At 38.8% G+C, this 26961-nt stretch overlaps 2 long non-coding RNA genes across 9 annotated transcripts; both read right to left on the bottom strand.

Annotated features, from left to right (window-relative positions):
- Positions 1 to 18213: 18213 nt before the first annotated feature.
- On the bottom strand, positions 18214 to 22970 carry LOC124703160. Of its 6 annotated transcripts, none has more exons than XR_007002968.1 (9): positions 22879 to 22970; positions 22499 to 22693; positions 21344 to 22379; positions 20607 to 21052; positions 19644 to 19729; positions 19406 to 19542; positions 18858 to 18989; positions 18637 to 18723; positions 18214 to 18235 (listed from the first exon to the last, which is right to left on the bottom strand). It is a non-coding gene; the product is annotated as an uncharacterized LOC124703160 (long non-coding RNA). The 6 variants fall into 6 exon arrangements; XR_007002970.1 differs by having other exon boundaries at positions 19644 to 21052; positions 21344 to 21464; positions 22146 to 22379; XR_007002967.1 differs by having other exon boundaries at positions 19644 to 21052; positions 21344 to 21454; positions 22146 to 22379.
- Positions 22971 to 23895: 925 nt separating this feature from the next.
- On the bottom strand, positions 23896 to 26476 carry LOC124703162. Of its 3 annotated transcripts, XR_007002974.1 has the most exons (8): positions 26118 to 26476; positions 25757 to 25855; positions 25626 to 25663; positions 25392 to 25527; positions 25187 to 25312; positions 25008 to 25054; positions 24146 to 24356; positions 23896 to 23986 (listed from the first exon to the last, which is right to left on the bottom strand). It is a non-coding gene; the product is annotated as an uncharacterized LOC124703162 (long non-coding RNA). The 3 variants fall into 3 exon arrangements; XR_007002973.1 differs by lacking the exon at positions 25757 to 25855 and having other exon boundaries at positions 25165 to 25312; XR_007002972.1 differs by lacking the exon at positions 25757 to 25855.
- Between the last annotated feature and the right edge of the window lie 485 nt (positions 26477 to 26961).

Raw genomic sequence — 26961 nt, 5'->3', positions numbered from 1 at the left:
TGGGTTTGATTATCATGGATAGCACAAGTTTCTAGAGTAGCAATTCTTTCATTAATTCCTCCTAGGATTTTATCAAGTTTATCAGTATTATCAAGTAATATTTCCAATTTAGTTTCAACGCTACAATTTTTCTCTATGGTTTCCAATTTTTTCATAACATCCTCAAGGGAGGTTTCACTTTTAGTTTCATTAACAGGTGGTGTTCCAAATAAACTCTCAATAATGCAGCTAGCTTCTAAAGCGGGAGCACCTAGGAAGTTACCTCCCGCGAGACAATCAAGAACATATCTATTCCAGCTAGAGATACCAACATAAAAATTCATGAGTAGGATAGTGGTGGAGTGTTTCTTAGTGCACCTATTATGGGCATCACTAATTCTATACCAAGCATCTTTTAAACATTCTCCCCCTTGTTGTTTAAATGAACGAACTTCAACTTCGGGATTACTCATTTTAGCGGTAGTAAATAAAGCAAACTAGATAAAGTAAATGCAAGTAGACTAATTTTTTTGTGTTTTCAATATAGCAAACAAGACAGTAAATAAAGTAAAGCTAGCAACTAATTTTTTTGTGTTTTGATATAATGCAGCAAACAAAGTAGTAAATAAAATAAAGCAAGACAAAAACAAAGTAGAGAGATTGAGAAGTGGAGACTCCCCTTGCAGCGTGTCTTGATCTCCCCGGCAACGGCGCCAGAAAATATGCTTGATGGCGTGTATTTCACACGTTCGTTGGGCAACCCCAAGAGGAAGGTATGATGCGCACAGCAGCAAGTTTTCCCTCAGAAAGAAACCAAGGTTTATCGAACCAGGAGGAGCCAAGAAGCACGTTGAAGGTTGATGGCGGCGGGATGTAGTGCGGCGCAACACCGGAGATTCCGGCGCCAACGTGGAACCTGCACAACACAACCAAAGTACTTTGCCCCAACGAAACGAGTGAGGTTGTCAATCTCACCGGCTTGCTGTAACAAAGGATTAACCGTATTGTGTGGAAGATGATTGTTTGCAGAGAAAACAGTAAAAACAAGTATTGCAGCAGATTTGTATTTCAGTATTAAAGAATGGACCGAGGTCCACAGTTCACTAGAGGTGTCTCTCCCATTAGATAAAAGCATGTTGGGTGAACAAATTACAGTCGGGCAATTGACAAATAGAGAGGGCATAACAATGCACATACATGACATGATAAGTATAGTGAGATTTAATTGGGCATTACGACAAAGTACATAGACCGCCATCCAACCGCATCTATGCCTAAAAAGTCCACCTTCGAGTTATCATCCGAACCCCTCCAAGTATTAAGTTGCAAAGCAAATGACAATTGCATTAAGTATGGTGCGTAATGTAATCAATAACTACATCCTTGAACATAGCATCAATGTTTTATCCCTAGTGGCAACAAGCACAACACAACCTTAGAACTTTCTCATCATCGTCCCGTGTGTCAATGCAGGCATGAACCCACTATCGAGCATAAGTACTCCCTCTTGGAGTTAAAAGTAAAAACTTGGCCGAGCCTCTACTAGAAACGGAGAGCATGCAAGATCATAAACAACACATGTATAATAACTTGATAATTAACATGACATAGTATTCTCTATCCATCGGATCCCGACAAACACAACATATAGAATTACAGATAGATGATCTTGATCATGTTAGGCAGCTCACAAGATCCGACAATGATAGCACAATGGGGAGAAGACAACCATCTAGCTACTGCTATGGACCCATAGTCCAGGGGTAGACTACTCACTCATCACTCCGGAGGCGACCATGGCGGTGTAGAGTCCTCCGGGAGATGAATCCCCTCTCCGGCAGGGTGCCGGAGGCGATCTCCTCGGATCCCCCGAGATGGGATCGGCGGCGACGGCGTCTCGGTAAGGTTTTCCGTATCGTGGCTCTCGGTGCGGGGGTTTCGTCACGGAGGCTATTTGTAGGCGGAAGGGTAGGTCAAGACGCGGCACGGGGGCCCCACACCACGGGGCCGCGCGGCCAAGGGGGGCCGCGCCGCCCTATAGTGTGGCCCCTCCGTGGCCCCTCTTCGTCTCTCCTTCGGACTTCCGGAAGCTTCGTGAGAAAATAGGCCCCCGGGCTTTGATTTCGTCCAATTCCGAGAATATTTCGTTACTAGGATTTCTGGAACCAAAAACAACAGAAAACAAGCAATCGGCACTTCGGCATCTTGTTAATAGGTTAGTTCCAGAAAATGCACAAATATGACATAAAGTGTGCATAAAACATGTAGGTATCATCAATAATATGGCATAGAACATAAGAAATTATCGATACGTCGGAGACGTATCAAGAGGCTATGAATAGATTCTAGCTAAATAGGAGCTAGGTTTGGGAAACTAGTTCCTTTCTATTGCTAAGCTAGGTTTTATCCTTGTTGGATGTGGTGTTTGACTCTCCTGACAGGTTCCTGTCCCTTGAAGTAGTTGTTGACACCTAGGCGTTTGAGTTGCACTGTAGATCCTCCTTCGATGCCTCCATACCTAAGCAGGGGATTTAAGAGTGGGATGAGTACGAGCGTACTCAACAAGTTCATTATAGGGAAGAGGTGTTTAATGCACTAGCTACGGCATTAGACCAGAAAGTCTAATACCAATGCAGGTTTTCATAATCATCTCTTCAAGAGGTTGCTTTTATTCAGAAGAACTATGTCCGTCAGCCTTCACCGGTTTACTAGAACTTCATGGAGCTCCTTTCCGGCCGCGTGTCGCAGCTCCATATCCCGGAACAGGGAGTGACAGGTCACGGTTCTTTACACTCGCAGAGGTGTGTTGCTTTACCCATAAGAGATCTTAACCTTGGTGCCAACCGAGCCGCGAGCTCGTCCACACTTCCTTCGGTGTGAGGCCCGGTATAAGGTCTAGCCAATCATGTTCCTCCGCTACCTCGAACACCCACCCGTTGTTGCATGCCCCGACCCTAGGTCCACGCCGGTCCCATTATTCCCGTAATTTCAGGGTGGACCCCGACCACGACAACGAGTGCTGGGCTCTACCATACACTCCTACGCCGGTAGCCGCAACCCATCATAGACCGCATTACCGTGTGGAATTAGAATGGGATCCCCACCCTCCGGTTGTTCCGCAAGACACAACTGCTACGGCAAGCAATGCTTTACCGTGGGGAATTAGAATGGGATCCCCACCCTCCGGTTATTCCGCCAGATACAACTGCTACGGTAAGCGCATCCGTTGATGAACGAGAGGTGGAAACACTTTTGACTACTCCGTCCCACTCCGGATCTTATGGTTAACACGGGTATTACGGCACAAGAATCACTCGGCGACATTTGTTGTTTAATCCTAGATGGATATAACCCGTGCAATGGAACCTCCACCATATCAACACAATCCATGGTTCCATTGCCCACCACATAGTCATATTCATAGTTATGAAAGTAGTGGTTTTGATTTTTATGCAATAGTGATAACCATAATACTTTGCAAGTAATTTGATAGAAATACTCAAATGACATGAGCAAGTGATGAACTTGCCTTTCTTGACTGCAAGATTATGCGTGACAAGGTCTTCGATACGCAATAACTCCAAATTCTGAAATAGCATCATCGTCCGGTAAGGACGATGTTTAAAAGATTGGCAAGGATGCAGTAATGCATAATAATGAGATGCAATCGCTCTAAGCGTGACCTAACCCTGATGATTTGGGATCAGTGAGTTGTAATGATTGGTTCAGGGTGTGTTGCACTCTTAGAGTGATTCACATACAAGGTTCTTATTCAGGTGTGATTACTTGGTATTATCAACAGGTAGTTAATAGAGCATAATAATCAATTGAGCACACAAAGAATGATGATTGGCATAATATTAACAAGTAAAGAACAGTGGTCAGTTTAGTACTATATGGCATGGTTAATGATTAATTATCATATACTTTAAAAGAATAACTTTTGAAGAACATGTTCTTAAATAAAGAACCAGTATGATAATTAGGTTGATGGGGTTCTATGGTTGACTATGGTTTCATTTAGTTTCTGGAGTAAGTATTAGATGGATCACAACCTAGTTGGATTCATCAATACAAAGGGCTTGAAAGGTTGAGTTAAGCCTGACATTCTAAGCAATTATTCATACAAGGTTGTTATCAGGATTGGTTCATCTTGTTGGTGATGGCTAGCTAGGGTTTATAGGTTCTTATAAGCAGGGTTGATGATGATTCTTTATTTTCTTCAAAAGAATAACTTTTGAAGAACATACTTCTTAAATAATAAGAAGTATATCAATTAAGGTTGAGGTTGTCTAGGATTTACTGTTGGTTCTGTTAAGTAAGGAATAATTGGCTCCTAAATAGGATGGTTGATAAGTATCCAACACTAGTAGGGTTTAGTGGAATAGGGTTATGTAATAGTAGATATAGTTGCTACTAAGGCTCATCACAATGGAGTGATGCTAAATAGGGATAAATAAGGATAATGGCTTTGGTAATAGGATCTAGGATTTTCACTAAGTTCACCCTACTTGATTATCTAAGTCTGATGAGGATGAATACATGGGATGCTCATTAGTAGTGATAGGGTTCCTATATCTTATGTGGATTTGAACTAGTATTTAATTGCTAGATATGAATCTATGATTACAAATGAAGTAACATGATCACAAGTTCTAACCTAGGGTTTAGGTTAGAAGCAAACTAGGATTTATATGAATTAATGGAGCTAGGATTTGGTGCATAGTTGAATTAGGGTTTTAGGGTTCCACATAAAATTATGAGGTTATCACTTGGTTTATAATGAAACTAGGGTTTCCTAATGAATTAGGGTTTTAGAACTCCACATGAAATGATAGGGTTGTAATATCATTCGATATTGAATTAGGGTTTGCTATAAACCATGTAGTTCTATGATTAATAACTTCATTTTAAAGTTGAAGTTATTAGTAACTTGGAATAAAAATAATATTGAATTTGGCATTTTATTGTTTTTGAACAATTAATAATTATGGTAATTATTAATCAGGGTTTAAATCTCTCTAATAAGGATTTAACAAAATAATAAATAAAGAAATTAGTTTTAAAGTTTTCTTTATTTATTTACTGGTTTCTATTTAATTTTTAAAGTTTTCCTTATTTATTGAATTTTAATTCAATCAAGTATAAAAGAAAAGACTTAATTAACTATTATTAAACAATTAAATTTTTATTAAAAATAAAAATTTCATTTTATATTTTTATTGGATATAATTTTCTTTTCTAAGAATTTTGATATCACATTTATATTTTTCTGAGTTATATTGTATTTTCTACAATTTGTCAAAGTTGCAGCAAATTTCTGAAATTTGGAATTGAAAACGAATTGGCTAAAGACACCCGGGCTAGTGTTACCCAGCAGTCTCACGACGAGTGGGCCACGGGTACATGTCGGCGGCCACGTCGATTTTGACTGGTCAAAATCGATGACCGAGCAGGAGCACCTCGCCGGCGGCCGGTACTACCACGAAGCCGGCGATGCGGGCATCCCGCGATGCGTGACTATGCTCTATCGATTCGAGCGACGACGAACGGAACCAAATGGTGGTGGCGCCGCCCCAAATATGTCACCGGAGCATGCCCGGCGGTGAGGTACCGCGGCGGTGCACTCCGGCCAAGTTGCAAGAACTAGCTACAGACGATTATAGGATGCAATATTAGGCTCGAGCGAATCGCAAGCTCACCGAGAACACGCCGGACTTGACGGCTTGGCGCGGAGATGGCCGACATTCGCCGGAATTGGTTGATGCCGACGCCGGGGAAGATGAGGTCGTCGGCGTCAATCTCGCGCACCTCAACTCGATTCCTCCCGTGGGAAGTAGCTTGTCGAGAACGGCGGACACGGTGGTGCTCTTAGCTTGGCCGGGGTTTGCTCCAATCGCCGGCGACGATGGAGATGACCGGCGGAGCCAGGAGTTTCGGTTTGGGGAAAATTTGGAGAGGAAGAAGAAGAACTCCGAAGCTAGGGTTCGTCGCTGGGCTTCTTATACGGCGGCAGAGATGTGCCTCGTCACGACCGCCGAGGAAGCGAGGAGGTCGCCGGCGAGAGAGGGAAGAGGAGCACGCCGTCGTGCTGTCCTCCATGCGCACGAAGAGGATGAGGATGAGCTCCTCCCTCTGATTATTTCGGCGAAGAGGTATGGGCTGGGCTGGGCCGTGCTAGCTCGTGGGCTATGTGCTTGGTGGGCTGCTCGGCCGAGGTAAGGTCCAGGTAGGTTTTTCCCTCCTCTCTTCTTTTTTCTGTTTTATTTTCTGTTTTCAATTCTGGTTTTTATAATTCAAATTTGAATCTTCTTATTTTGCGAGGTGTTAAATAATTGGAGTTTGCTGAGTATTTAGTGCAATGACCATTACACCACTCTCCCAATTGAGAAAAGCATTTTATAGTTGATTAAATTTCACATATGTGGCTTATTCAATATAGCAATTAAACATGAGTTTCTATTCTCATTTTAATTCCTTTTTTATATGAATCAATTCTATTTGGAATTAATAGAGTTGATAATCTCAACTCAAAGTATTTCAGAGTTAGTTATTAGGAGTTGGTTTCTATTTGAGAAATTTGTCGTTTGCATATGATTTTATGTGAGCATTAAATCTCTTAGGGTTTTATGGTTTTCTATTACAAGCCATCTTGTAAAGTTGACACTAGGATCATATTTATTGAACACCTGGAATTACTTAGGGTAGGTAGTGTTCTCATCATGGGTTGTTCTTGGTTACCAGAGATAAGTAGTTGATCACCACACATGGGTTTCAACTATGAATTTAAGCACTAGATGTTTCTGATGTTTAATAATTGAAGCATAAGATTTTAGCTAGTGAGCAATTCTAGGGTTCTAAAGGCATATTCACCTAATGGTACTTGGTTTGGAATCTCAAATATGGTTTAGGTTTCTTAGTTATAATCACTATAAGTGATACACAAACTAGAGTTGAGGTATAATTCTAGGTTGTAGATATGAGATGATACCATATTGCATTGAGCTAGGTTTACTCTCCCCAATGCATGATAAAGGTGGTTACTTGCTTAATATTTCATGTGCTCCTTTAGTTACTAAGGATACTGAGAATTGGTTTTTATCTTCTACCAATATACTTCTTTTATTATCCTTAATTTATCATTTAGAGTAACTAAAATGTTTATGGTTCTTTTTATAGTTAACTTTGGTTATAAGGATGAATGGTTTCTCACACTACCTTAAATATAGGGTTTATCTTATGGCTTATTCTTCTATTTCCCCAAAGCATGGTCATGGCATCATCATGAGCAACTTATTCTTAATGTTTATCTTCTACTCCCAATTCTTATTTTGGAATGGATTATTCTAGGGTTCTACTCAAGGAATGATGATGTGATTAACTAAATATGTGGTTTGCCTAAGAATTCTACCTTGCTAGCTTCTGTAGCTTGTTCTTCAGAAAATCTGATAAACCTGCATCTTGTGGCATGCCTCCACCTCCTAGCTGCTTCATCTTGATCCTAACTATTTTATGGAGTGGCTCAATGTGTTGGTCTTCTTGCATCATGGTGCAAGATGATGAGATGAATGAAGTGTGATGCTCCTTTTATAGGCTTGGGCATGCTCTTGTAACATGACACATGGGTGGATGACTCTTGCTTTAAATTGATGAATAAGGTGCTTGGTTGTCATGCTCTCATCCATAGTAATCCTTTAAGCATGAGGTGGCATAGCTTAGGATTCAAGCTATGTAGATATTTTCATCCTATGTGGCATTGAGATTATCCTCTCATGTGATTTATTTTTGGATAGCCAAGTGGCTTTTGTTACTAAATATCTTGTGAATGATTTTATGCTTGTGATTGAGTCACTATATCATATGTGATTGTATTTATATTATGATTGGGATCAATATGTCAAAGATAAGGATTATACCCCAATTTTGAATGGTGATGTTTGATTTCACCAAGGCATGATCATATGAGTTTCAAAATACTCATAGTTTATTTTATTTAAATAGTTTGAACTATAATTCGTAATGTAAACGAATTTAGTTTTGTGATATTCCATATATTTAATAAGTTATGATTGAAATCAGAAGATGTGGCTTTTATGCACTTAGGTCCTTGGGTTTTGCTATATTTGGTATTTAGTTTTAAAGTGAATTCAATTGTACCTCAAGGTAGTTGCTTAACTTTTAAGTGTTAATAATTTAGAGTGTGCTTCTTATCTCTTTAATGGTTATATACCTCTCCCATCTCTAGGATTTAATGATAAGTTTTTGTTGGTGTTAAGTTCAAGAATTTAGTTCAAGAATTACTATGAGATTCATGGTAAGAACATGAGTTAGTTTAAGACATGGAAAAGATAAGTGAAGAATGGGTTCTCCATTATTGTTACTTGATTTCCAGTTGAATAGATGTTCTTATGTTATGGCAAGGAATACCACGTTATGATCTTTTATAAGATCAAGCAATTGATCATTGGGTAAAGTGTTGTTGTGTTGATTTTAGTTCCATTTGATCTAACCCTTTAGATCAAATCATCTCTACCCAAAACAAGGTTTTTTAACAAAGTCACATTGAGGTTTATAGCGCTTGACTTGATGAGCTACTTCAATTCCACCAAGGTCAAGTGAAACTTCGAGTCATTGTGACTGTTTTACTTTAAAGCGCGAAAATTCCCCAGATTTTCTATGCATGAATGCAATGCACACATCTGATTCCTCTATTTTTGTAACCCCATTACCTGGGATATTACAGTCTCTACCCCTTAAACTAAACTTCGTCCTCGAAGTTTGATCTCTCTCACGTTTCCGAAGTGTGGATCTGACTTGTGCAGACTACGACTTTTCTCGAACTCCGTGATGATCTTACTGGATATAATTGAATATATCCCTTGTCTAGATTCTTCCTGGAATCCCTGAGGGTTTGTCTCTGAACATTAGTTCTTACTCCAGTTCTATGATTTTCTACCTGGAATCTAATAATACATGTCTCTGAATCATGGCTTCTAACTTTAATTATTTGATTTCTTTCAATATCATAATCTTGTTTCCTTTCTCATTGAAGATTCAATGATTGAGACTTCTTCTTGTCTTGACAGTCTTAATTGAGGACTAGTTGGATAACATTCTCCTATTTGATAAAATAGGTCTTTGTTTTCCCTTACTACCAAAACTGCAATAATGGTACTAAGTAAGGTACTTAACATGGAAATGATCATGATGATTTATTTCCCTAAGAATGGATTAGACTCATTTAGTCCATCCAATCATGGTTTATAGTTGATACTTATAACTATTTTGGATTATTTAGGTTCCATGAAAGGAATCTTTCAAATGGACTTTAGTTTTGGTATAGTCAATCTCCTTAGGTCTTTGGGTCTTCTTAAGCTTTATTTGGTCTCCTATATTTACTTCTTCCAACTTCATTAAGCTTAACTTACTTGAGATTTCGTACTTCTGAGTAAATATTTCTCCCTTTCTCAAGTGATAGTCATCTTCTTACTTCCTCGAGGTATAAACCTCGGCTTCTGGTCTGACATCCTTCTGAAAGTAGTGTTCAACAATCTTATGAAAATAAGATTGAACTTCCTCTCAGTTCAGACCTTCTTCTTCTATCTTGCTTAAAGTATTGAGTCATTGTGCATACAACTCAATCTTTACTCTACCCCTTAGAGTTTTCTTATGGTCTTCAATTCCTTTTCTTCCAACTATTAGACTATGGTTGGTATATGGGCCTGGTTCTAATTTATGGGTTGTACTCTTCTAAGGTCTTGTGAAGAATTTCTGTGGTGTATCCACCCAATTGTGGACATCCAATGTGAATCCTTTAACTAAATTATTATAAGTTATAGTTATTTGGCTATCAAGATTTTTATTTGTTCACAAACTTTTGTTACAAATAATTAAATCGTGAACTATTTGTAATACCAACTGATACCAGCTGTGGTTATTATACCAACTGTGGCTATTTGATATCTAAAAATGGTTTCTATTTTAGGTTCTGATCAACTGGACGAGACATCTTCTACTTTATCTCGCAGTATTGATATTATACCAATTGTGGTCTTCTGATATCAACTATGGTCTTCTTATATCTGCTATGGTTTCAGATATCATCTTCCTTCATTCGAGGGTTTATTTTGCAAGAAAACCACTAGCCGACACTATGAATATAGTATTCGAAGTGATCTCCTATGCATTCCCTCTTCCATGATGACTAGGGATCCGCTTGAGCTTTACCATAATCATCATATTCTCACCTTCATGCTTCTTCTGTACTAAAGTACTCCTCTGTTGAGGTAAAGCATGAGTTTTGATTGGTACTTCCTTCTGAATATTGTGGTTGCTTCCCACAACTTTACTCCTTTCTGCTGATGGACCTTCCTCGTGTCTTTAAGATCTTCAGAATTCGTCACTTCCTCACACGTTTACCATTTCCCTCTAGATCTATAGCACCAAGTAAGAATTTGATATGGCAACATGCATTTGCATATCAAAGTCAAACTTCATGTATGGATCTAGTCAAACGATGAAAATCCAATAAAATCCAAGAAGATTCAGCTTTGTGCATATAATACACACCATCATAAGCCTGAATATATTGGTTGAGTAAGACATCTCTAAACATCAGGCGCTGATGTGTAGTATATAACACCACATAAGATGGGTTTATATCGTGATACTTAGCACGAATATAGGGAATTCTACTATTTGTCTCAACATTTACCTTAATTGCACAATTGCAATGAGATAAACTTGACACAAAGTGGTTTGGGATAATTAAGGTTAACCTAATTTTCTTTGGAAGTACTAACTTAGTTTCCATTTTTGTTGAGGACTAACTCACATGATATATCTAGGTTCTAGTATGGCTACTCTAAACACATATCTATTGGAATATAGCTTCTATCCTTTCAAGTGTTTCTATCACAAGACTATGGTCATGATGTGCTTGGCACACTTCCCATGGTTTTGGAACACAACTCTTGCACTATTGGTGAACACCTGACTTCTTATTGTACTCCTCCTAAGTATTTATGATGTTCCAGTACATCACCTAATGAATCTCAAGTGAATCATATGTGATTACTATCTCTACCATGTAGTAGACATATTTTATTCCTGAATCTCTTCCTTACTTCCCATGATTGACTCATCATGGTCTTTACTACCTCATATAACTCATAGTTATCACTTACTATCAACTGTTTCACGAGTTTGGATAGATTTTACTTACCCATTACTTGTATTGGTGTACACCCACTAATAGGATATCATGCTTATCTTTGTCACTTAATACTACTCCTATTACAGGTCTGAATAATTCCTACTTATCCATAACATGTGTTGGTACACATCTTCCAATAGGATATCTTCCTTATAGTTGTATCCTCTCTTTGGACTACCATGTATTGTATACCAACTGGGGTCTACTCATCTATTGTTTTAAGAACTTATTGATGTGCTACATGTTTTAGGATTAGCTAACTAATTTCCCTTAAAAATAGGTAAGAAAGATTTACTCAAGTGTGTCAGGATTATTCTCAAGTGAATATCCATCTCAAGTCATAAGAAGTATTTGGTTTACCTAGGACAACTTCCTATAGACACTACCAATCCTATAGGTCTCCTTTAAAGGGTTTTAATCCTAGGGTCAAAGCATTTGCTCTGATACCAACTGTGGTGACCCGGCATACCACTGCATGGTGTAGTATGCAAGTCTGATATAACACCAATGAAACACCGTTCCACTAGTATTATATCGCTCAGAGTGGTACAACAGAAACATATGCGGGTCCAAGGCATGTCTATAGAATTACAACACAGAAGCTTTACAAAAGATCCACACAGCCTCCTACTTTACAATGAGGTAAAACTGCAATTAAACTCCAGAAGAACGACTCGTAGTCTAAACCTAACACGAACCCTATTTGTAGAGTATTTAACTAGCTATAGAGGCTATGAGTAGATTCTAGCTAAATAGGAGCTAAGTTTAGGAAGCTAGTTCCCTTCTATGGCTATACTAGGTTTTCTCCTTGTTGGATGAGGTATCTGATTCTTCTGACAAGGTCCTGTCTCGTGAAGTAGTTGTTGACTCCTCGGCCTTCGAGATGTACTGTAGATCCTCCTTCGATGCCTCCATATCTAAGCAGGGGATTTAAGAGTGGGATGAGTACGAGCGTACTCAACAAGTTCATTATAGGAAAGAGGTGTTTAATGCACTAGCTACAGCATTAGACCGGAAAGTCTAATACCAATGCAGGTTTTCATAATCATTTCTTCAAGAGGTTGCTTTTATTCAGAAGAGCTATGTCCGTCAGCCTTCACCGGTTTACTAGAACTTCATGGAGCTCCTTTCCGGCAGCGTTCGCAGTTCCTTATCCCGGAACAGGGAGTGACAGGTCACGGTTCTTTACACTCTGCAGAGGTGTGTTGCTTTACCCATAAGAGATCTTAACCTTGGTGCCAACCGGGCATATTCCCCGTCCACACTTCCTATGGTGTGAGGCCCGGTATAAGGTCTAGCCAATCATGTTCCTCCGCTACCTCGAACACCCACCCTTTGTTGCATACCCCGACCCTGGGTCCTCGTCGGTCCCATTATTCCCGTAATTTCAGGGTGGACCCCGACCACGACAACAGTTTGGGACTCGTTAACCAAACTCCTTCGCCGGTAGCTGCAACCCATCATAGACCACATTACCGTGGGGAATTAGAAGGGGATCCCCACCCTCAAGTTGTTCCGCAAGCGATAACCGCTACGGTAAGCAACAGCTATACCGTGGGGAATTAGAAGGGGCTCCCCACCCTCAAGTTACTCCGCAAGACACAAGCTGCTACGGTAAGCGCATCCGTTGATGAACGAGAGGTGGAAACACTTTTGACTACTCCGTCCCACTCCGGATCTTATGGTTAACACGGGTATTACGGCACAAGAATCACTTGGCGACATTTGTTGTTTAATCCTAGATGGATATTAACCCTTGCAATGGAACCTCCACCATATCAACACAATCCATGGTTCCATTGCCCACCACATAGTCATATTCATAGTTATGAAAGTAGTGGTTTTGGTTTTTATGCAATAGTGATAATCATAGTACTTTGCAAGTAATTTGATAAAGATACTCAAATGACATGAGCAAGTGATGAACTTGCCTTTCTTGACTGCAAGATTATGCAGGCAAGGTCTTCGATACGCAATAACTCCAAATTCTGAAATAGCAATCATCGTCCGGTAAGGACGATGTTTAAAAGATTGGCAAGGATGCAATAATGCATAATAATGAGATGCAATCGCTCTAAGTGTGACCTAACCCCTATGATTTAGGATCAGTGGTTTGTAAGGATTGGTTTAGGGTGTGTTGCACTTTTAGAGTGATTTACATTCAAGGTTCTTCTTCAGGTGTGATTACTTGGTGTTATCAACAGGTAGACAATGAAGAATACTAATCAATTGAGCACACAAAGAATGATAATTGGCATAATGTTATCAAGTAAAGAACAGTGGTCAGTTTTAGTACTAGATGGCATGGTTAAGGATTAATTATCATATACTTTAACAGAATAACTTTTGAAGAACAGGTTCTTTAATAAAGAACAAGTATGATAATTAGGTTGGTGGAGTTCTATGGTTGACTATGGTTCTAATTGGTTGCTGGAGTAAGTAGTAGATGGATCACAACAACGTTGGATTCATCGACACCTAGGGCTTGTAAGGTTCAGATAAGCCTAGGCATCCTAAGCAACTCATTATACATGGTTATTGTCAAGGTTGGTTTATCTTGCTAGTGATAGCTGGCTAGGGTTTATAGGTCCTTATAAGCAGGGTTGGTGATGACTCCTTATTTTCTTCAAAAGAATAACTTTTGAAGAACATACTTCTTAAATAATAATAAGTATATCAATTAGGGTTGAGGTTGTCTATGTTTGCTATTGGATCTACTAAGTAAGGAATGGTTGGTTCCTAAATAGGAGGGTTCATAAGTATCTCACACTGATAGGGTTTAGTGTGTATGGGATGTGCTGTCAATATTAGCATGGTTGCTATTGGAGTTCATCACAATGGTGTGATGCTAAATAAGGATAAATAAGGATGTTGGTTTTGGTAATAGGATCTAGGGTTTACACTTGGTTGATCATATTTGATCACCTTGGTTTAATGGTATGCATACTTGGAATACTAATTTGCTAGTGATAGGGTTCTACATTTTATGTGGACATAGATATGTCTTTAGTTGCTAATTATGGTTCTATGGTAATGGAGTAACATGATCACATGTTCTAACCTAGGGTTTAGGTTAGAATTAAATTAAGGTTCACATGTAATAATGGAACTAGGGTGTGATGCATATTTGAATTAGGGTTTTAGGGTTCCACATAAAATTATGAGGTTATCACTTGGTTTAAAATGGAACTAGGGTTTCCTAATTACCCTGCAATTCTTGGATTAATAACTTCATTAATAAAGTTGAAGTTATTAATAACTTTGTAATAAAAATAATATTGGATTTGTCCTTTTATTATTTTTAAAGAATTAATAATTAAGGTAATTATTAATTAGGGTTTAAATCATTCTAATAAGGATTTAACAAAATAACAAATAAAAGAAATTAATTTTTCATGTTTTCTTTATTTATTTTACTGGTTTTTATTTAGTTTGGAAACTACTCTTAATTATTGAATTTTAATTGAGTTTAGAATTAAAATTAAAGGCTTACTTAACAAGTGTTAAATAATTAAATTTTTATTAAAAATAAAAATTTCCTTTTATATTTTTATTTGATAGAGTTTACTTTTATAAGAATTTTGATATCTTATTTTTATTTTTCTGAGCTTTTATGAATTTTCTAGATTTATTTAAAGTTGCAGAGATTATTGAATTTGAATTTAAAAGCTAAAAGCTAAAGCTACCCGGACAGAACACCCACACAGTCCATGACTGGTGGGCCGTGTCCACGCTGGCGGCCACGTGGTGCCGACGTGGCAACCATGTGCCCCTCCGGCGGCCAGTGGTGGTCGCCGCCGGCGATTGCGGGGTCCCGCAGGGGCGTGCGCATGCTCATTGGAACGAAGACGACAAGGCGATGCTAATGGTGGTCGCGCCGCCACCAGATGGTCGCCGGAGCTTGGCCGGCGGCGATGGTCTGCGGCGGTGGTCACGGGCCTACGGTGAAGGGCTTGCTAGAGGATGCTAGGGGAAGAGCTAGGATGCTCAGGCGAACCAGGAACTCACCGCGGACTCGACAGGCTTGTCGGCGAGGCGTGAGGGGGTCGACATCGCCGGAATTTGTCAGTCCCGGCGTCGGGGAAGACGAACTCCACGGCGTCGATTTTGCGCGTGGCGGCTCGATTCCTCTGGCAGGAAGAGCAAGTTGAGGACGGCGGAGACGATGGTGGTCGCGGTTGGGCTTGGGGAGGCTCTGAACGGCGGCGAGGGAGATGACCGGGGCGAGCTAGGGTTTCGTCTGGGGAGAATTTTGGAGCAGGGGAGGAAGAATCCGAAGCTCCAGGTCGTCGTTGGGCTTTTATATGGCGCCAAGATGCGCCTCGTCACGACGCCGAGCTCTGGGAGGTCGCCAGCGAGAGACCAGGACGAGCACGTCGTCGTGCTGTCCACCATGCGGGACGAAGGGATGAGGACGAGCTCCTCTCGTTGATTTTTCAACGAAGAGGTATTGGGCTGGGCTGGGCTGTGCTAGCTCGGTGCTGATGGGCTGCTTGGTGGGCTGCTGCGGCCAGAGGAGGTCCAGGTAGGTTTTTCCCTCCTCTCTACTTTTTCTGTTTTATTTTCTGTTTTCAAATCTGGTTTTTATAATTCAAATTTGAATCTTCTTATTTTGCAGGTGTTAAATAATTGGAGTTTTCTGAGTATTTAGTGCAATGACCATTACACCACTCTCCCAATTGAGAAAAGCATTTTATAGTTGATTAAATTTCACATATGTGGCTTATTCAATATAGTAATTAAACATGAGTTTGTATTTTCATTTTAATTCTTTTTTTTTGTATGAATCAACTCTATTTGGAATTAATAGAGTTGATAATCTCAACTCAAAGTATTTCAGAGTTAGTTATTAGGACTTGGTTTCTATTTGAGGATTTTGTCACTTGCATAAGATTTTATGTGAGCTCCAATCTGTTAGGGTTTTATATTTTCTATTACAACCATATTTCAGAGTTGGCACTAGGATCATATTTAATAACACCTTGAATTACTTAGAGTAGGTATTACTCTCATTATGGGTTGGTCTTAATTAAGAATAGGTGGTTGATTACCACACATGGGTTTCAATTGTGAATTTAAGCACTAGATGTTTCTGAGGTTTAATTAGTGAAGCATAGAATTTAGCTAATGGAAATTCTAGGGTTCTAATTATATTCACCTAATGGTACTTGGTTTGGATCTCAAATATGGTTTAGGTTTCTTAGTTATAATCACTTAAGTGATACACAAACTAGAGTTGAGATATAATTCTAGGTTGTAGATATGAGATGATACCATATTGCATTGACTAGGTTTACTCTCCCCAATGCATGATAAAAATGGTTACTTGCTTAATATTTCATGTGCTCCTTTAGTTACTAAGGATCTGAGAATTGGTTTTTATCTTCTACCAATATACTTCTTTTATTATCCTTAATTTATCATTTAGAGTAACTAAAATGTTTATGGTTCTTTTTATAGTTAACTTTGGTTATAAGGATGAATGGTTTCTCACACTACCTTAAATATAGGGTTATCTTATGGCTTATTCTTCTATTTCCCCAAAGCATGGTCATGGCATCATCATGAGCAACTTATTCTTAATGTTTATCTTCTACTCCCAATTCTTATTTTGGAATGGATTATTCTAGGGTTCTACTCAAGGAATGATGATGTGATTAACTAAATATGTGGTTTGCCTAAGAATTCTACCTTGCTAGCTTCTGTAGCTTGTTCTTCAGGAAATCTGATAAACCTGCATCTTGTGGCATGCCTCCACCTCCTAGCTGCTTCATCTTGATCCTAACTATTTTATGGAGTGGCTCAATGTGTTGGTCTTCTTGCATCATGGTGCAAGATGATGAGATGAATGAAGTGTGATGCTCCTTTTATAGGCTTGGGCATGCTCTTGTAACATGACACATGGGTGGATGACTCTTGCTTTAAATTGATGAATAAGGTGCTTGGTTGTCATGCTCTCATCCATAGCAATCCTTTAAGCATGAGGTGGCATAGCTTAGGATTCAAGCTATGTAGATATTTTCATCCTATGTGGCATTGAGATTATCCTCTCATGTGATTTATTTTTGGATAGCCAAGTGGCTTTTGTTACTAAATATCTTGTGAATGATTTTATGCTTGTGATTGAGTCACTATATCATATGTGATTGTATTTATATTATGATTGGGATCAATATGTCAAAGATAAGGATTATACCCCAATTTTGAATGGTGATGTTTGATTTCACCAAGGCATGATCATATGAGTTTCAAAATACTCATAGTTTATTTTATTTAAATAGTTTGAACTATAATTCGTAATGTAAACGAATTTAGTTTTGTGATATTCCATATATTTAATAAGTTATGATTGAATCAGAAGATGTGGCTTTTATGCACTTAGGTCCTTGGGTTTTGCTATATTTGGTATTTAGTTTTAAAGTGAATTCAATTGTACCTCAAGGTAGTTGCTTAACTTTTAAGTGTTAATAATTTAGAGTGTGCTTCTTATCTCTTTAATGGTTATATACCTCTCCCATCTCTAGGATTTAATGATAAGTTTTTGTTGGTGTTAAGTTCAAGAATTTAGTTCAAGAATTACTATGAGATTCATGGTAAGAACATGAGTTAGTTTAAGACATGGAAAAGATAAGTGAAGAATGGGTTCTCCATTATTGTTACTTGATTTCCGAGTTGAATAGATGTTCTTATGTTATGGCAAGGAATACCACGTTATGATCTTTTATAAGATCAAGCAATTGATCATTGGGTAAAGTGTTGTTGTGTTGATTTTAGTTCCATTTGATCTAACCCTTTAGATCAAATCATCTCTACCCAAAACAAGGTTTTTCACAAAGTCACATTGAGGTTTATAGCGCTTGACTTGATGATCTACTTCAATTCCACCAAGGTCAAGTGAAACTTCAGTTACTGTGACTGTTTTACTTTAAAGCGCGAAAATTCCCCAGATTTTCTATGCATGAATGCAATGCACACATCTGATTCCTCTATTTTTGTAACCCCATTACCTGGGATATTACAGATATACAGGAGCACCTTCCACTGGTAGCGTAAACGTGTTAAACATAACAGTGACAGGAGTAAAGATGTGTGTAAATACTCCAACTAAGTCTGAAGATGTTATGATCTAAAGAAATAGCATTGTAAATTGCAGGTAAACAAAACAGAGCATGTATCTGTGCTATGTGCAAGCCACATAAGTCTATCCGCCTAAACGTACTTTGGACATATATTGAGAGGTAATTACACCTTTATAATTACCTAAATTGTTTGTGTAGGCTGTTGAACATATGGAATAACGAAAAACATATGTGCAGGTAGTATAACTGTATTTGGTTGTTAATATAGCTGACGTAGATCGTGAGGACTGGCAGGAGATTCAAGTAATAGATAGACATGGCAAGAACGGCGTATCAATCAATCAGCATACTCTTAGTAAGTACCTGAGCAAGGGTTCGGAGCTGGTTACTGGTTGATGACGATGAACCTGGTGATCCGGGATCGTGCACGATCCCGTGAAATTCACATCGCTTGAAAGTTTGTACAACAATGATGAAAATCAGGTGGGGAAATTATAATCACATTTTCTAAGTCGATAGAATGAAATTAGGAATAAACACACGAAATCACAAAGGGAGTATCTCACTCATTTGAATGTGTTCACCTCACATGGCGCACTTATTTGAATGTGTTCACCTCACATGGCGTGACCTCCGTCTTCCACACTGTTAAACAAGACGCTATATTGATCATCTATCAGAATAGATGATAAGCAAGCATGTCGCACACCAGCCACCTGCTTACCAAACGGTAATCGTTTGTTAAAACATTATGGTAAACATCGGTAAATGTATCACACCTAGAAATTATAACGTGAAGATTGTATTAAAATATATATTATGCATAGTAGTGGCAGTTTAAGTTTAGAGAAAAACAAATCAATTTTTCCATACATAAGGTTTACATACATGAGTCTTCAGGCAAGATGCTTCTTTGGTATGATATTATGTGTAAACCATGAAAAATCTTATGATCGTTGGCTAAAACATTATGTGTATCGGCAGTAGCAGGACATGTTCTAAAATACAAATCAGATTCAGATCAAAGCACAACAAACAGATGTGCATATTTCAAAGAGTAGACACTCACTAAGCAGATGTTGAGAAAATACATTAAAATGGTAGGGGTGGTATAGAGAGACTGAGGGCAAACCATTTTGAAGTATACATTTTGAGAAGACGTAGCTCTCTATCTAAACAAACACAAACAAAAACCTTGGAGCAATTGAGGATCAATCCGCGAATCTGGTCAACTTTCAAAATTAATGATTAAAGATATGATTTGATAACCTGCATAAAACCAGATAAAAACAAGTAGCAGCATCACGTTAAATGTAGGCATTACAAATATAGAGAAGGCATCTAAAGCAGGTTGAAGGTGAGAGATAGACCTAGATTCAGCTTGATGCATATCATCATATATGTTTGTAAATAGCAACCATTGTTTCAAACTTTGACGTAAATCAGATTTTTCATCCTGACACACATGCCAACAGAAGAGGGAAACAATAATAATAATAAATGTCCATAGTTTGAGTCAGTAAGAGCGCATACCCATAAGTTTCATGGCATACCCATAAAATCTATATATTTGAAAATTTAGATATTCCATATTATATATGTAAGATTTCTATGAAAAAAGTATGGATCTTGTGAGCACACTAAATCAGGATATGTACATTTCTTACGAAGACATGGAAGAAAGTATTCAGCTACATGATTTACCTAATAACCGGTATTGCCCCCTTCGCAAAAAGAGCATATGTTTCTAAGCAAAGAGAAACATATAAAAACGGCGATTACTACATACATATGATTTCCCTGAACAAAGGAGGAGGCAGTTGGCCAAGAAATGAAAGAAAGAAGATACAACCAAATGATTAGTTTAAATCATTAAGGCCATTACATTTATTATGTATGCTCGTCGAGTCTCCACACTTGATCTGATCAAAGTTAATAAGATATACCAACTCATTCAGTAGTACTTTTCAAAGAAAATCCAGAACAATAGCTCCGTATTTGCCAGTATTGAAGTTGATATAAATTTACTTATTTTTCTTCTGGTAGTGCACTTATGACTATCTAGATCTGATTTGAAACCAGGATTTGGTTAATACACCAGATCTACTACCGCTGGTCCAACACTCAAGCAGCAACAGAGGGCTTTTCGGCCGGCTAATCTCCGATAATAATTTTATCAAATAACCTAGGAGCACCAAGTGTTCATATAGAGACCTGCAGACTGGATTATTTGAATTGCAAGATACTAACTGGAACTAAGAGTTTTTATCAAGGAAAGCAATAGCAAACTTTCTATATGCAGTTATCTATATACATGTGTTGGACAACCATACCTGCAACACACTAAAATGAACACAGCGACTCCACTGAAGGTATCCTTCGTAGGAGGTGAGAATGTCTCCTTGCAGGAATTTGAGAATCCGTTGTATGCAACAAGCATGAATACGTTCAACCAGTACGATACACTTATTGCCAAAGAGGCTCCAAAATACCCCAGACTGGTCTTGAAAACCAATAACCAACAAAGAGGAATGTGCAAGAGCAATGTTTCAATGGAGGACCAAAGCATAGGAATTATTAGGCTTTGAGACTGCAAAAACTTTGTTAGGGGCTGGCTGACTGCATATGCAACGAGCCCTGGAATCAACCAGACGATGTATGTTCCAGATTCCCGTGAGACCACAGGGTCTTGCCCTAGGAGGGTCAGGAGTTTTCCCATGAATACCCATGCTCACCACCAGGAGTTGGAGCCGTTGCACCTAGGTGCGGGGGCTGGCACCTGCAAAAATAGGATTAAAGTTAGGAAGCTAAAGAAATTAATTGTACAAATCATCAGAAATATCTAGCTAAATATTAATTGAACACCTTGCTAGCATCGACTGGATAAATTTCCAAAAAAATACCACAATTACAGAGATTAATACTCCCATGTCAATCTGCTTGGATTTTAAAGGAACATCTTATATGCTTAGATATTATTTTTGCAGCCCCCAAACCGTCCATAGGACAGATGGATAGTGAGATGTTTCCATAAGTAAAACTAAGACAAAGTTTTCGGGTAGAACGTAACCGAAGCAATCAGCTATGCTTCCAGAGCTAAGTATTTCTTGTACTTCAGACTTGGCAAACATAGCTTCTTCAGCATCTCCTCAAGCAGGGCTGTGGTTAAAATCTCAACAACCTGCGAACGGCTGACGAATAATGATAAATTTAACAGCAGGTGATACATATAGCTTGTAAGAAGAACATAGGCGATCCAAATAAATAGGCAAACAATGCGAATGGTATCCAATTAAAAGACTCGTTTAGGACTTAGGAGAAAGGTACTAAAACTAACACCACCTTCTACTGAATTAGCACATATATTCTTGAAAATAATAAACTGTCACAATATTATACCCACGTAACATTATATGACCTTGCAGGGGAAAAAAGCAGCACATTTGCTCATGAGCCGCTGACATATGAATATGATGGTGAAATTTGAATGAAACTATTGCATCCAAAGTTCATATATATAGCAGCATGCCACAAATAAACTGTATGGAACACTTGGTTGATAGTTATTTGCTCACCACAGTTTAAAATGCCTATGGCCAAGCAAGCAAACTTGATGATTTATTTAGGAAAAATAAATTTTGTAAGACAGGCAACAGTCTAACAATTGCCAAAAGTGAAAAAATTAAGCTAGTTAGCACCAGCGCCACAAAGGGAAGCTAGCTAGCATCTGGTACATATCTTCTTCTCTGCCATAAATGCAAGAAGATACTCAAACCAAGCCTCTATGCTACAAGTTGATCGGAAAAATTATATATGACAATTTGTATGCTTCATTCGGCATAATAAAAAATGCTGACATAGTGCTCGATCACCTCACACGATGTGGCCGACAGCCACGAGCATCTTTACGTGAGCAAAAGAATTCCAAAAACTCCATGAACTGTGTAGGAAACCCGACCATGCAGGAGACAAACTGTAAAAAGATGAGTTGCATTCCTGCTACACGACCAAAGAAATGGAACTAATATAATGAACAGAGCAACACATGTAGCCATCCGTGTGTTGTAAATATGCAACCAGTGGACATCGAATGGACAGAGCAACACCTGCAGCAAGAACACGGCAAATATCACACAACAAACTGTCAAGAAATCCAAAAGGGAGAAGTCGAGGAACATGACCAATGACATATGTAACTGAGAAGATGAATCGATTAGACGCTCACCACAACCAGAGCTGAAGTGTTCTGCCCATCACACCCATTAGATCATGTTATTGTGGTCCACGGAACTAACCACAACGCTTCTCCGAGCCACCTCATCTCCACCATGATCATAAACTTGCCTCACCTGATATAGACACTAACGGTTTGATCTTTCTCTCAAATGTCCAAATGGCTCATGTTCTCATAACCCTGAACCTGAAACATGAAACATCATGAGGTAAAACTGTATAGTTCAAATTCATATAACTGATGTCGCAAGCTGATGAAGAGAGATGAGTTTACAAGCTCCTCTTGAGAAAATATTCATAGGTATATACATTAACACATTTGGGAAAAGCCAGCTCAATCTGTAGCGAGTACAAAATTCTTAATGTAGGTACCTGATGGTGATGCGACCACCATAGCTGCAGTGGTGGCTGGAGATGCCACGGCGAGGGACCTGGACAGGTAACTCTTCAACATGTGCGACTGAAAATCACAAACCAAATCAAATCTCACACGTAAAAATTAAAAAGAGTGCCGTAGTGGAGTAATAAAAACTGAACAATCATATGCATTGGAACATAGGTGTTAAAATTATATCACATCTGGTAGAGGAGAAGGGTGGGGGGCAATTTGATATGACACTACAATACAATGAACTTTCCATTGGAATTCACACAATCAAGTATAAAATCCGAGAAGAATGGGTGCACGAGGTGCTTCGTAAATAAAATGGTAATTCATTTGAAATGAGGAGATTCCTTCCCATCCTAATCTCACTTTTTTTCTTTCTTGGTACCAACCTGTATTTGACAATAAGAACAATAGTATGATGTTTTAAAATGCTCTCTGAAACAACCCATTCCTACACATGTAAGATGCACGAGGTGTTTAAATTGTTTTACCCTGTTATAAATAGCTAAATTTGAGTATGAAAAACTCATAGACTAATATTATTTGTGTACAGACTAAGAATCATGGAGAAAATTGCAATGATAAATTTTCTCGGCGCATCATAAATAAAAGGAAACAGTATCTGAATATTTTATTGATATAAAGCATGGTCAGCCTACAGGCTGTATAATCAAAGCACATTATGGGTCTTAGTTCAGTGGTTATATCTAAAGCAGAGAGGAAATATATTCTTTAGTCAACTGTGCATTATCATTGTACTTATGGAGAAACTGGCATAAACCTGATACCAGACTATATGGCACAAGCATAGTAATAACAGTATAAAATTCTTAGCTGCAAGTTAGATTACATGTTCTTATATAATTTAAAACATCAAGGGAAATTGCATTCATTGTTTACTCACATACACATACTTTCTTCTATAAACAAAATGCATCACATAAACATGAAAAAATAATCAAATAGATAAAAAAGAATTAATCAAAGAAACTTGGCTCGCCTCATAAACGTGTTGCAGTTCAATTCTGATCTTTTCTTCAAAACTAAAACACATGCCTCGCCTTATGTCCTACTTAGTACAAAATCCTACCCCTGAAACATCCAACAAGAAAAAATGCACATACAATTCAGCCTTCAAATAACATGAATTAAGATAATTAAGGGAGAGACACATATAATATATCTCTTTAATTAAGGTCATCAAACGTGAGTATATGCACAAGCCACTAAAAATAAGCTGAGAAGCATTACCTTGACCAAAATACAAAGCTGGGAGAAGCCAAATTGTAAGAACAAATGCAAAGTACCAATCTCCAGCAGAGCTACATGGTGGAATGGGAAGGGGTTGACGAAAACTCAACTCGGCTCCATGCTCGTCCTCTAGGACGTTTTTTTTTTGTAGTGGCTTGCAATCATCTGGTTGGGTGCCGAGGAATACATAGAGATGGAGTGCTAGGTAACACTGCATGCATTTTGTAAATATATAAGCTGGAATTAAAAAAACTATTTACATAAAAGACAATGCATTGTTATTAAACAACCATTATCATTGTCCAAAGCTATCACCCTGTTTGGTAACCTAATAGCGATAATTAAGAAAAGTTTGTAAGTATTATTATGATAACAATCATAGAGGCCTAAATATTAACGATGCATATCATTGATATATACTATGATATTTCAAAAGCCGGCACCACCAACTCTCATGCTCAATATCACTCAGCTAACAAATATTTATTAGGTTATTTCCTGGAAGATGATAATAAATAAACAAACATGGGGAAGTGGTTAATTGTCAATATCATTCAGTTCAGAACCATGATCCGAAGTATAGTAAACTAAAACAATGACAACCGGAACTTACATGGATCTTTTGCCCACACTAAGATACCTTTAAAGGTACATAATAATTATGTTAATTACTTAACTTCTTATCCCACACAAGGTATGTAAAGTCAAACAATTTAATTATCTGAGCCGAAACATTATATGGTGAGCATACAAAGAATCTATGCCCAGCAAACAAAAAGCGTATTTCCTGATTTCAAATCACAGTAGCATTCAATATCACTAACAAATAAATAGGCCAATAAGGGGGAAATGAAATGATCACCTCCGAGTACGAATATACATAAATCTTCATCCCATTTCAGCAAGACCCTGCAAACAAATCCATTGATGAGTGCTCCTCATTCCACCATGATTTTATTTGAGAGCCATTTCAAATTTTGCACTGATTTAGAATACAAGTAGGTGATCTGTAGGTGTACATATTCAAAGTACTCAGCTGACCAGATATTCTATTCATCTAAACTGTAGGAACAATCTACAGGCCACACCACAGGTAGAGTGAAGAATCCATAGTGGACTTCATCTTCTTCGCTTGCTCCCACATCCTCTTCTATTGCCTCCCCATAGCTGCACCAGAATGTCCCAGAGCTCAAATTAAGTGTAGGCCTCTGTTTCCTTGAATATCTACCAGTAGAGAGAGAGATACCTAGATGCTTTCTGGGCACAAGGATGACCGAAACGACGATGCCCACCAAGTACACAAACGGCCGAGGAGGGCAGACAACTGCTATGCTTGTTGGCATCCTTCCTGAGCCATTTCATCATCTTCCTTTAGAATACACCTGCACCAAAAATAAACAGAGGATAAACTAAAATAAGAAACCAAAAATAGAACTTATACTAAATTCTTACAAGTGACTAATTAGACTTGATGACATACATAATTTGTAGGCACATGGATTTGACCCAGTCAAGTTCCTGCAGACCAAGACACACATTCCATTACAAATGAGTAAAATCAAACACTTTCCTAGGCACTTCCAAACAAAATGAAGACACATAAATCACCACCTTTCGATCAGCCTTTGTCCTTAGACATAAATCAACATCTTTTCAGATTTTCTTTGTTGCTCTAGCTTTGAGTAGCACATGTGTGATGCAGTTACAAACCTAAAGTAAGACAGTACGAAAAAAGATTTTTGGCACTTGAAGTTCCTAAAGTAGAAATCTCTTGAATATCCAGGAAGTTGAGCTAGCCGAATCATAACAATAATCCAATTAATTAACTACATAGACTCATCTTACCCCCTGTAGGATTTTTGTCAAACACCTTGTAGGCATAAACAAAATGGAAACTAGGCAAACAAAAAAAAAGATCTGTGGGGATTTGAGTGGGAGAGGGAGAGGGAGAAAAGAGGAGTGTGCTACAGACCTGTAGGTTGGACGCATTCTTGGAGGCGGTCCTAGGCGGCGGGATGCTCCACCGCAACGATGTGGTTCCTCTTCCATTGCTGCACGGGATTAAGTGAGGCGGGATTGGAGGAGGAGAGGAAATCGGGGAGGGAGAGGCGGTGGACAGATGAGAGCTCAAGAAACCCTAGCCACCATGGTGAAACCCTAGCCACCATGGTCTCCTTCCACCTTGAGCTCGTGCGCTGCCTCCCCATTCCCCATCGATCTTGGCGTCGTCCTGTCGCCATAGCCTCTGGCCGGCGGAGCCGCAACCGGCTGGGTGGAGAAGGAAGGGGCGGTCAGCCAAGGAAGGGGCTGGGAGGAGTAGGCTCGGGGGAGAACGAGGGAAAGGGGATTGGGGAAGAAAGGAGAGGACGTGGATTGGGGGAGGCTGTGCCTGTTGGTTGTCTCACGCTCTAGTCGTGCTTAACCCAACCAAAACTTACCCATGCGAATGACGAGTGGACCCAGACAAACGTGGGCCCCGAACGCAGCTGCAGGCGGGTAGACCATGGCCGTTGCATGGCTTAATCTAGGGGCAACGAATGGGAGGCTGCACTGCTGTCCAGAATGGACGGACAAGATCCACGCTGCTGGCAAGATCCAATGGTTCACATGCTGAAATCGTTGTGAGACCCCCTATGGGGGGCATCGTTTATACCTTTAGATACATGCTTACCTTTTCATATTAATGTTTTAAACTTGTTCAAATCTTGCTCAACAAACCTAGGATTTGACGAAGAATCAAATGGGTATAAAAAAATTGAAACCAAGGTCTGCTCATGTCATATAGTGAGCATTCAGTTAAATTGATAAACAAGGTC

Source organism: Lolium rigidum, chromosome 3 (assembly GCF_022539505.1).
Source record: "Lolium rigidum isolate FL_2022 chromosome 3, APGP_CSIRO_Lrig_0.1, whole genome shotgun sequence".
Classification (NCBI taxonomy): domain Eukaryota; kingdom Viridiplantae; phylum Streptophyta; class Magnoliopsida; order Poales; family Poaceae; genus Lolium; species Lolium rigidum.
Note: the sequence above shows the minus strand (reverse complement) of the source record. Positions and strands in the feature narration are given on the sequence as shown.